The 12,848-nt window shown below is 38.4% G+C and overlaps 1 long non-coding RNA gene across 1 annotated transcript; it reads right to left on the reverse strand.

Moving 5' to 3' along the window:
* Nucleotides 1-3,443: 3,443 nt before the first annotated feature.
* Nucleotides 3,444-10,611, reverse strand: LOC101674470. Its single transcript, XR_006602522.1, has 3 exons — nucleotides 10,504-10,611; nucleotides 8,760-8,816; nucleotides 3,444-3,566 (listed from the first exon to the last, which is right to left on the reverse strand). It is a non-coding gene; the product is annotated as an uncharacterized LOC101674470 (long non-coding RNA).
* Nucleotides 10,612-12,848: the final 2,237 nt, after the last annotated feature.

Below are 12,848 nucleotides of genomic sequence, written 5' to 3' on the forward strand. Positions count from 1 at the left end.
CATCTTTCTGAACCAGTGTCCTTATTGGTGAAATGGTTATATTATTATTTACCTTGGCTTTTATTAGTTTTCTATTGCTACACAACAAATTACCATAAACTTAGTGGCTTAAAACAACAGCCCTTTATTGTTGCACATGCTCTGTAGGTCAGAGGCCTGGACAGGGTCCTTTGCACAGGATCTCAGAAGGCTGAAATCAAGTTGTGGGGCATGTAATGTTTTCATCTGGACACTGGGTGAAGAATCACTTCCAAGCTCTCTCAGGCCGTTGGCTGTCATTTCCTTATAGCTGAAGATGATGAAGATTCCTGTTTTCTTCTTAGCTGTCCATTGGGGATCACTCTGAGCAACTAGGGCTGCCCTCACCATATGGTCTGCTCACAGGGCCTTTTCTAGCACAACTACTTGCTTCTTCAAAGTCAGCAGGACGATCTCTCTTCTGTGTGCTAAGATAAAATCTTAACTGTAATCAAAAGAGTGACTATTTCATATTTATAGGTCCTGCCCACACTAAAAGTGAGGGGATTTTGAGGGCATATACATCAACAGGCAGAAATCTTGGAGGCCATCTTAGCATTCTACCTCACACACCACTTGTCCAGCTTTTATGAGTAAGTGATATATGTGTATATATGAAAGCACTTTGAAAAATGTGAAGAACCATAAAAGGGAAGGTATTATGAAGCAGCAGTGTCACGTAGCTTAAGGTTTAGTTTTCAGCCTTCCTTCCATAAACATCACACTATGCTCGAGGAAGATTGCCTGTGTTAGTGGACATGTCTAGTGCTCACCCAAGATTTAGCAAGGAGCAGATATTATTAGAGAATAAAAAGAAAACATCTACCTCCACTTGTCCCTAACCCCAGGTAGAAGAATAAGCTCTCTATCCTGTGATATTTTCAGTTTTTCCCAAATAATTATGGCCATTTGGAGAGGGATACAGGGCCCAGCCTTCAGAACATTCTCCCAGTAGACAAGCAGCCTCTTTTTAGCATGAAGACCCCCATGACTGACACAGAGCCACAACTGACCATTTTAACCCACACTTATTCGGACGGTCTGCCGCATGGAAAGTGTTACCTCCTACGCCTAAAGAGAAACAAAATGTTGGAGGGAGTTAAAGGAAAATTCTTCTGTGGTTTTGATGGATTCGTTAAATTCAGTCTAACATTAGCTTTTGTTGATAAGAACCAAGCAAAGATGAATATCAACCAATCAGAGCTCTTGGGAATGCAAGAGGACAAAAGAAGATTGTGGTTTTCTTAAAATAATTCTAAAAACTCCAGCTGACTCCATTTAAAGTCTTGCTGTCTTCTAGAACATTTTGGAAACTATGCAGAAAACCAAATGCATAAAATAGCTAAATGTACTACTGTAACATATGTAGACTGTTTTTGAGGTGTCAACAAATATCAGGTTTTTTCATCTGTGTTTTCCAGTAATTTTTTTTAAATAAAGAAGTGTTATTTCTACCTCAAAGTTTTAAAATACATGTTTCAAATAATATAAAACTTAACATGTGATGATACCTGAAAACTCAAACTGTGGTACAGGTAATAATTGCAGCATTTTTTATTGAGCGTCACTGAACAGTTTAATACTTCTGATACTCGGGGATGATTTACAGAATGTAGTCTTGAAATATTGGCATCAGCTTGGAGTTGTAAGGTCTAGTTTTAGTCCCTACAAAACCTTCAGTTGGTTGGCGCACTTTGGGCAACTCAACTCACACAGGTCCTGTGTTTCTTCTCCTGGAAAATGAGCAGTTGGATTAAGTGGTGTCAAAAGTCCCTTCCAACTTCAGCATCACCCTGGTCCATGCTTCTGGCTCCCCAGCTGCTTTCATTTGAAGGCCTTGTCTAATGACTTCTGGTAATATCAGCCATGGGCTAAATACCTGTCAAGCATATCACACATTCGAAAGTAGCTCATATCTGCTAAAGGGCATTGCAGGGGTCTCCCAGGATAGGTATGTTGGTTGGAGTCATGCATTTCAAGGCAGGTTTGAAAAGCCTGGAAGTGTCAGGAAATTTTAGAACAACAGACATTTCCAGGCCAGTAGACCATTGGTCAACCTTGGGGATGGGAGATTGTAAAGGTTTTATACCAAGAGTTTGAGGTCATGGCAGGCCATATGAAATTAAAACACAATAATTTACAGTTTATACAGACATCTTGCATGTAAAGCTTTGAGGCAGTATCTAAATGAGTAAGAAGTGGTTTTCCAAAAGACTGTGAGTGCATGTCACAAGCAGATGTTGAAAGCATACAACATTGTAAGAGAGGTGAATATTTTTCCATCTGTAAATTAATATATCAGAGTGTTAGGCCTGAGGGAAAAGAAGACTTCTGGTGGTGTTTTCAATTCACTTGAACATAAAGCCAAAGAGGATTGAAAGTTTCCCATCATTGTTGCTTTTCAGATGGGAAAAACTCGAACACACTTACGTGCTGATGGTTAAGAACAATAAAGAGTGAGAAAATAGCAGCAATGTTCAACCCGAGTAAAGTGCTTATTGGTATTTGTTCTGTATATTATATAGTATCTCTGTATTTTTTTTTAAAGATTTGATTTATTTGACAGATATCACAAATAGGCAGAGAGAGAGAGAGAGGGAAATGAGCTCCCCACTGAGCAGAGAGCCACATGCAGGGCCTGATCCCAGGACCCTGGGATCATGATCTGAGTCGAAGGCAGAGGCTTAATCCACTGAGCCACCCAGACGCCCCATTATCTCTGTATTATTGATGCTTCCTGCCCAATGATGTTGCCACAGTCGTCTTCTGGGCACCTGATCCTTTCTCAACAGTGTGTCTTTACACATGGTTGGAAGCCTTTCTTTGCCTTCTTTCCAGCAGACATCCTTTGTATTCCTCAAAGATGAAACCCGTATGGCACTTCCCAGAATGCAGCACAGTTCACATTTTTAGAATTAGAATGGAGAGAACATGCAGGGGAAGTAACTTCACTCACCCTAAGCATAACAAAGTACTTATTTCCAAAACCTGATAAATGATTACATTAGTCAAAGCAAGAAAGAAAAAGACAATTATTTTATTTCCTTCAAAGAGTTATGAAGTTAATTTGAGATCACTACAAGCTTCTTTGGTCTCTTCCAGTTTGTGAATTTCTCCTTTATTTGTCATACTAGATATACAATTTTTCGTCTTTGTTTTTATAGGGAGAGCCTGGACTGAGACATAATTGGGTTTGGGTCCTTGGTAGGTTTGTGACTTGGGCAAGTCACTTAATCTCTCTGAGACTACAGGGAATTAATAGCAACAACCTTGAGGGACTCCATAAGAATTCACATATTGCATGGAACATACCTATCATTTGGCAATTAGTAGGAATTAATGTTTAGATCAGAAAAGCAGCAGCAGTTGTAATAGAGCAGCTGTAAGCATAGCATAAAAATAGTTAACTTTAGACCTATGTTTGATATTAAATAGGATACATACCTTTAGCCTAGAGGGCTTATCCCAAGAAGTGATGGCTGTAATGGATCAAGATGGCTATGAATACGCTATTCTGTGTCAACAGAAGGAAGATTTAATGTCCAGAACTATGGGCAGGGCAGAAAAATAGGTATCAATGTAAATAAAAAGATCAACATGTATTTACTAAGTGGTTATAGGACTTAACTAGGTCTATTATGTAGCTATAATTTTAATTAGATTCTGTCTTTACCTTAAAGAATAATGTGACAATCTTGTTATACTGACCTGGTCAACAATTGCATGAAAAAGAGTGAGAGAGAGATAGAGAGAGGGAGGGAGATTGGGTTGTAGGATGTCGAGAGTAATTTCTGTCTCACACAAATGGTGATTGTCTTTTATTTGCTTCTAAATCATTAAACTTTTTACTCAGGTCATAGGTTAGAAAATAGGAAATACAGATGGAAAGCATTGCAGACATTTTTTTGGTAATTTTTAGATATTTTCCACATGGAGTATTACCAAATTCCTCTTTACATGAAATTAATCATCCCATAAGCATCTCATTTGAAGAAGAAATTGGCTGTGAGCCCTATTAGTTCATAAATTTTAAATCCAAATTAAAGGCCAAATCCTACGTGGGGCCTTGGGAAGAGAAACAGGATTATAGGAAGTAATATTTAGCCATCCAGTTGTCAGAATATATTTGGGGCACTATTTCACTTGAATATATTTGACGAAGTATATATATTTTTTTACATACTGATTTCATAAATGGCCTTGATGTTGACACTTACAAAAGAAATGTAGGTGTTTAATTCGGTCGTTATATAAAATAATACTGAACTAAAGAGGAGCATTTTTTTCAACTTAAATATTTCCTTCAAACCCTGTCTTTGGCTGTCTCTTATTAATGTGTTTGCATTTTATTGTAAACACATAGGATGAGTGGACTGCTGGATGGTTAGTTCATTCATTTTGAATCCCTTAACAGGCCATAAAATGATCATAATTCATCAAGCTGAAAGGATTTGTATAGTACTAACATGACCAAAACAACTGATGCAGTGTTATGTTATTTGGGACAGGGTTGCCCACCTGAGACCAATATCAACTCAGTACCACACCAATGTTCCCACTGTTAAATTTACTTATTTTCTTAGCATTTTATACAGGTTTGTAATTTCACAACTGTACTTTACACAGTTTATTCTAATAATTGTGATAACCTGTTGGGTTTAAAATTGCAACTTTCAAGGATTTATCTCATGACAAGAGATATGACAAGCATATCCCAAATCTTTCTCTAAGAATGATGTTTCTTGTGTTTAATTAGACTATATGGTGTATGTGTGTGTGTGTATAAAATAATTAAATATATATATAAAATATATATAAACATATATATATAAAATAATTAAACTGTATGGTTTAACTAGACTATATGATTTTTCTATTGAAAGCAACTAACCTCAGGAGAAAGATCAGTTAGGCCCTAAAGTTTTTAACAGGCAGCTTAGTTCAGTGTTTTATTTTCATCACTCCTTTATTTTGGGATAAAATGCAAAACTCAAATAACTTCAAGAAACAAACTAAAACATGTCATTCCATGTAAAATGTTATGTTCCATGCGGGAGATGAAAAAGAAGTTACAATGAAGGTAAAGAAGTAATCAATAGAAGCCAAATGAAATAGAAGCAAAGAAATTAAAGAGATAGTCACACTATAGCCCATAGGCAAAGAATAAAAACTAAGAAGGAAAAACAAATTTACCTGAGGGATAGTCATTTATCTAATAAACAACCAATTATTTTTCTATTCATAAATATTTTTAAGTCCTGCTAATTATAAGGTACTATATTTTAGACTGTATTAAGTAAAATAAGGATCTTGCCCACGAGATTTTTTACCTAATAGTGAAGATCTTTTACTCAATAATGAGTAAAATAAGGTCTTGCTTTTAGGATTCACTTACAGGGTTAGCCATGTTCACAAGTATCAGTGTGGGAGGCTGGGAAGGGAAGGAGAGAATTACTCCCCAGAGAGAGGGAAGACAGAAGATTGCATTGGATTGTGTCATGTCCAGGAGATTTTTCAAAGTGCTTTTTAGAGTTTTCTCACCTCAGGGGTGGGAGAGTTGAGGATGGATAATACCTAGATATAAGAAAATGGAGAATACCTGATAATCCATAAAAGAGAATTTTACCATCAAATATGGTTAGAAAAGGAAAAGTAGTTTTAACTATGTTTAGAATAAAACACTTTTTATTTGAAGTGTATAAGTTTGAAATATCTTACAGATAAACATGCCATTGGATTTAAAATATGACTAAGCTTTATTTACCCAAATAAATTATAAAATAGTTAACTAGTCTCAATAAGGTTCAGCTCCACTATAAGGGTGTGAGATAGAAATAAACTAGTGAAAAAGGAATTCCAGCTTCTAGGACACCTGGGTGGCTCAGCAGGTTAGGTGTCTGCCTTTGGCTCAGATCATGATCCTAAGGTTCTGGGATCAAGCCCCAGATTGGTCTCCTTGCTCAGCAGGGAGGCTGCTTCTCTCTCTGTCTCCTGCTCCTACTGCTTGTACTCTCTCTCTTTCTGACAAATAAAGAAATAAAATCTTTGTAAAAGAAAAAAAAAAAAAAAAGGGATGCCCACTTCAGTCATGAGGAGAGGTTAAGACTTTTCTAGGTGGAGCCAGAGGTGGGAGTGTGGAATGATTGTATTCTGGTCACATCCAAGATGGATGATCAAGAGATGTCTTGAGACTCAGTCTTATTTTTCCAACATTCTCCCAGACAAAAGCCTTAGCACTGGCCCAGCAGTCATCTTCTGAGGAACCATCTGAGGAAAAAGAATCCTTAGAAAATCATTGTTTGGTTTGGGACAGATGGACGGATGGATAATTGGTATCACATCCATCTTCATTGACAATATCCAGAGATTAGGGTACTTTTTTAAAAGGTTTAAAGTTGGGGCGCCTGGGTGGCTCAGTGGGTTAGGTCACTGCCTTCAGCTCAGGTCATGATCTCAGGGTCCTGGGATCGAGTCCCGCATCGGGCTCTCTGCTCAGCAGGGAGCCTGCTTCCTCCTCTCTCTCTCTGCCTGCCTCTCTGCCTACTTGTGATCTCTCTCTGTCAAATAAATAAATAAAATCTTTAAAGAAAAAAAAAAAGGTTTAAAATATGCTTTATAATGAGTGCTCAGTTTGACTACACTATGTGATTAGGCTAAGGAAAGCATCTACCAAGCAGGCCTGGCAGACAGTCTTCAACAAAGACTGAATTTGAGGAGGTGAAGAAATGGATGCAATAAGTATAGAAGATCTTTAAGTGAGTACTGTGAAAAAGAGACAGAAAAAAATGAGAAAATTTTGAAAGGGAGTCCAAAGTTTTAAGCGTGTTTACAGACTGAGGAGCAAGAGCCAAGAAACAGGGAGAAATTCAAAACTCAGAGAGAGGAGGGCATAACTGTTGCCACAATAGGCATAGGAAGAAGGAAGAGCATGAAATCAAGAGGAAAGGAAAGGATGAAGATTAGATAGAAGGATAGATGTTTCTGCTGCTGTTGAAGCAGGAAAAATAAATATGAATAAAAGACGGAGTGGAAAGGCACAGAGGTAGAAGGCTGGTGATGTTTTTCTACCAGCATCAGCCACTAGACTATTAGCTGAGTTGGGCTTTATTTTTTTTTAAAGATTTTTATTTATTTATTTGACAGATCAGAAGTAGTCAGAGAGGCAGGCAGAGAGAGAGGAGAAAGCAGGCTCCCCGCTGAGCAGAGAGCCTGATGTGGGGCTCGATCCCAGGACCCTGAGACCATGATCTGAGCCGAAGGCAGAGGCCTTAACCCACTGAGCCACCTAGACACCTCTGAGTTGGGCTTTAGATTTGAGGATGGACATGAGAACTTAAGGAAAGCAGTCAGGAGTTCCAACATGCTTTGATGAATGGAAAATGACTAATTAGAAACTAAGTAAGAGGATTACCGTGCAGCATCAGGACTGGCTGATTAAGAAATAATAAATATAGCACCGAAGATTTAGTAAATACTTACGTGCAGGATATTAGACCAAGTTCTGTTGTATTTAATCTTCAATATGTTAAAGAAAAATAATCAGGAGGTTTAAAAGTCTGAAGGACTCGAAAAGCTTTAAAATGTTATGGTTCCCCAAATAAAGCTGTTCCTGTTGGTGACTTCTCTCAACACAGGGTTGTATTTGGAAGAAACCCAATATCAATATCTCTTCAAATCTCAAAATTATCTTCCTGGAGTCTTCCTGTATTCTTTTTTTTTTTTAATTTCCCCTACTCTTTCCTCAGACTCTTCCTTGTATAATGTAAATCAACATGATCTTACTTGCTCATTTCTTTTCCTCTCTCTGTTCATTTATCCTAGGCTTTATAAATGCCTGAACCACAAATGGTGTTTTCTGCCTTAGAAGTATACAAGAAAGTGGGGAATATTTTGTGAATGTAATTTTTTTGTTATCAATTTATTATCTGCCATCTCCAAATTCAACTTTTTTACCTGATCCCTAAACATGCATCTGGACCCTTGGAGTATTTTTGCTTTGCCATTTGACATTAAACTTTGCTTGTAGAGCGTGCTGGAGAAACAATGCAGAAAGAAAGGGTTTTGCTTCCTGGTTCTGATGCGCGTGCGTGGCAAGCTTCTGCAAGTGTAGGTGGCTTTTCCAGCATCCAGTTTCTGTGGCACACGGGGCTTTCTCCAGCACCAGGGCCTTGTATGGCAGCCAGCTGTACTCAGTGGCCAGCCTCTGCATCTCCTTGACTTTGTGTACAGTGTCTCCATGAACACTCCCATGAACACCCTTCCCTGGGACCCAGTTGGCACATTTCCAGCAAGCTCCAGAAGTCAGACTTCTAGCAAGTTCCAGCGGCACCTTGGCAAATTCTTAACTTTCAATATCTTATGGCTGCTCTTTCCAATAACTTCTGAATCTCAGCGTTGGGTTGTCTATCTCAAGCACAAGGGAAGTGGCTGCTTCATATCTCTGCTATTCTTTTTTTTTTTTTTTAAGATTTGATTTATTTATTTGACAGAGAGGGAACCACAAGCAGGGGGAGTGGCAGGCAGAGGGAGAGGGAGAGGCAGACCCCCTGCTGAGCAAGGAGTCCAATGCAGGACTCGATCCCAGGACCCCAGAATCATGACCTGAGCAGAAGGCAGATGTTTAACCATCTAAGCCACCCAGGAGCCCCTATTTCTGTATTCTATAGAGTTATTTTTATTTATTAGTTTATTCTGTTACTCAAATCCCATTATAGTTAATAATTATTTATATTAAATTTTACCTGTTCAAATTGCTCTGTGGTCTCTCCACTGGACTGGACTCACTCATGGAATCATATCTAAAGAAATATGAGAGTTAGTTTGCAAGAAGTTATAATCTTCAAATATCAAGCTACTCTTATGTATAAACATTGTATTTCACACAGGAAATGACTCAAATGCATCTGACCGATTCTCTAACCAAACAACTTAGAAACAAGACAGAATATATTTCATAACTAGATACTTTGATTTCCTAAATCCAAACAAATCAGTTTTATAATGCCAATAGCTGAACCACAAATTCCTATCTTTTATGAAAGACTATGTAATGGATTATTGAGAGGATTAAATGAGAAAATGTCTGTATAATAGATTTTTGTAATGACTTAACCCTCTCAGAATACCTCTCAGAGAAAGAGACCAATCTTTGTTTTAGAAGCCCCCTAATGTGTGTGATTATTTTTGAAAATGAGACCTCCTTATAGCTCCATTTGTAAATGAATCAAAGAAATAGCTAAACTGTTTTTGCATAAAACAAGATCAATTAGAAGGAGCTAGAGAGAAAGGAAGAAAATTTTAAAGTGAGAGGAAATTCCAGGAGCAAGGCAGGAGGCTACAGCCCAAGTAGAAATTACCAGTGGAAATTCCACCATCATTGTCCCAAAGCACCAGTAAATCTGCTACTTCCCTACTTCAGTTGGAGTATTTGGCATCAGGGCAATCTGGCAGGGCAACATGGAAACAATAAAGGGAAAGCACACACACAAGGAAAACTGGCTACAGAGAATTCCAGATAACAAATGTTAAACACATTTTACAGTGACTGATAGGAAGAAAACATTCAGTAAATATTAATTTATTTTTCTGATTTGAAGAATAAGATGTAATCTCTGATCTTAGGGAGCTAATTGGTTGAGAGTTCAATGATTATAGACACAAAGTAATCAGAAAAAAGATATGAACATACAGTAATCATGTAGTATACAAATTATAGGTATTATAGAATTCAGAAAAGTCAGAGATCAACGGAGAAGAAATTCTAAATTAGAGTGAGTAAGGAATTTGAATAAAGCCTTATATATATTTGATGTTCATATTTCATAATAATTCCATTTTTAAAAAGATTTTATTTATTTAGTTGACGGGGGGCAGGGGGTGGGGAGAGAACAAGCAGGGGAGTGGCAGAGGGAGAGGAAGAAATAGGCTCTCAGGTGAGCAGGGAGCCCCATGCAGGGCTCCATTCCAGGACTCCAGGATTATGACCTGAGCCACAGGCAGAGGTTTACCAACTGAGCCACCCAGGCAGCTGTCAAAATAATTTCAAAGGGAAGAAGAGTAGGAAGTGCATTTTAAGTGCAGGTAATAAAAAAGAAGGAAGAAGAAAACATGTTTTGTACATCTATCGGAATGCCAAAGTGAATCTGGGCTTGACTGGGTAACCAATATGAAGTCATTCTAGATATTTGAGCAGTAGAGCAATACGTTGTAGAAGAGACGATCTGCAACGGGCTACCACGCTAAATCATATTAATGATAGAAAAACTGGGAGGAAGCTGGAGCCTTTGAGTCTGAGGTGATGAACATCTGGCCTTGGTTACTGGCAGTGCGAGTGGAAGCAATGAGCGAAGCTGGATGATGTTGAAATAAAATCACGAGCTGAAAAAATCGTGGCTGGTATGGAACTGATGGCAATAAACAGAACAAATAAAAAGTACAGCACAGTTGGTGGATAGAAACAAATTACAAGTAATTTCTTTATGTTACCTTCTTTCTGCTTTCATTATGACTCACGCTTCTGCTTGATCGTCATCGAGTGCCGCATGCGGGTCACATTCCCGGCAAATGGAGGGACTATTTTACTGCGCCCAAGACCTGGCTTCCGGGGCTCCAGCTGTTTTCTAATCCACCCACATTAATCACTGAGTTGTGGTGGATACAATTCTGTGTCCTGAAGAAAGGGTTTAAAATGAGTCAGAATCTCCCCTTTGTGAGTAAAGCAAGCACTTTTTACCTCCCAGAGGCTCTGGTTCTCAAGAGGGATGGCTACTTCCTATATCGATCCTCACTCTACCAATGGGGACGAACTGGTTATAGACCCAGGTGTTGTCTTGGCCTCTCAAGAATTAAATAAGGTGCTTTGGCATTGGCCGTTCTAGAAAGGCCAGGGAAGTGAGTTTCTGAGAATGCGGAGGTTTCTGAACTCATCATTCTGTGGCCCTTTCCGATAATACTCTGTCTTAGGCTGGGCCTGGGATAATGACCCCTCTGTCAAACTTGAAGATTAGTCTAGACCAGCTCTGTGCAATGCAAGATAGGCAAAACACATAACTAATTTAAAGTTTGTCAATAGTTAAGTTAAGAAAGTTGAAAGAAACAGATGAAATTAATTTTAACAACATATCTTAACCCAATACAGTTAAAGTATTACATTGACATGTCACCAATATAAAAATTGCTGATAAGATATTTCATATCTTTTTTCCTATCAAGCCTCCCCAAATTCGGTGTGTATCTTATGCTTTTAGCATATCTCAATTTGGACTTGCCATGTTTTCAAGTGCTCAATAGACACGTGGTTAGTAGGCACCGTGATGAATAGAGCAATTCTAATTTTTAAGACAGATGTAAAGAAAAATGCCATTTAAACATGAAATTCCAATTTCTTCTTGCAAGTTACTAGCTAACTTTGAATTATCTTATTTTCTCTTAATTCTCCAATGTCTTCTTATCTCTGCAGCCATGCTTATCTTTCAATCTAATGAAAACAATTACTTGTGAGAGAACATAATAAATACATAATAAACACATGGTTCTCTGCCCAGATCCCCTCTTCAGGGCCAGGATACTCATCCCCCTGGGCTTGGGAATATGGCTGCCTCCCTCCCTAGCTATTACCCTAAGCTATGGGGAGCTGCCTTCCCAAGGATTATGTCTTCTTGGCAGTGGCCTGACGCCAAATCACAGACCAATGAGGAGACACAAGCCTGTCCCCCTTTTCTCCACTTGGAAAAACTCTGAAGGGCCCTCTCAACTCCCGAGTAGACTGGGCTTCCCTTGCAATAGTTCCACAGGTCAGTGTCTCTCTCCGCCCCATCCTGCCTTCTTCCCCTCCCTACAGGTGTTGTCTCTTGAGAGTAACTTCTCTCCACCCCCAACCCCATCCACAAACTAAACCCTGCTTGCATCTCTCTACCTTAAGACCTCTTTCCATCAAGAAAGAATATAAAGTAGCCTCTCTTCTACCAAAGCAAAATTATAGACAGTGTTTGAAGGGAGAAGAGGGAAAAGCAGGAGTCAGTGGTTCATTTCTGTGCATTATAAATCTACCTCCCCACATGTGAACAAGGCCAGAGCTCTCTCTGACCCTCTCTTTCATGTCTGTTCAGTCTCATTATCTTTCTTTTCCCATATCACGTCTTACACAGAGATAAAACTGACAACTGAGTAAAAGGTATGGTAAAAAATGGGATTAATCCTCATTGAGTTGAAATGTGAGAAGGGGAAAATCAGTCCTGTTGAAGAGAGAAATCTAGATTCTCCCTCGTCTTAAAAGGTCTACCACCTTAAGATCTTTGATTCTCAAGTACCTGAGATTATTTTCCTGGGAGATGTTGGTTTTTACTATTTCTACTTCAGCCTTCCACACACACACACATGCTTATTCATTCATTAGTTTAATGACAAATCATTCTGTACAGTATGGCTGATGGTTCTGTTCTAGACCTTAAAATCATAATGAGTTGATTATTGTTATAGGTAAGACCATTATATCCCACGAATGTGGAAGAAGGAAGCCATCATTCCCATTATTTCCCTTACATTGTAAGTCCCATAAGTAAGATGTGGTCATAAGTTCTTAGATGTGAATTGAAAGTTAGGAGACATTGATTCTCCATCTTATTTGGTCTCTTAATGAATTTTCTTGTGACTTGTTTGATAAATGAAGTATTCTACTAGTTAATTGTTACACAGACTGTAGCAATATAATGATTAAAGTGCTTTGTGTTCCAGAAAAACTGTTTCCAGAAAAACTTTACTGTACATTCAAGTTAGAAGGTTAGGTAAAATATTACAAAAGATAGGCAATATTTCTTTTCTTCAAAAATCAT

The sequence above is a fragment of the Mustela putorius genome, unplaced genomic scaffold (genome assembly GCF_011764305.1).
Source record: "Mustela putorius furo isolate JIRA1106 unplaced genomic scaffold, ASM1176430v1.1 tig00003869_pilon_pilon_pilon, whole genome shotgun sequence".
Taxonomy (NCBI): domain Eukaryota; kingdom Metazoa; phylum Chordata; class Mammalia; order Carnivora; family Mustelidae; genus Mustela; species Mustela putorius.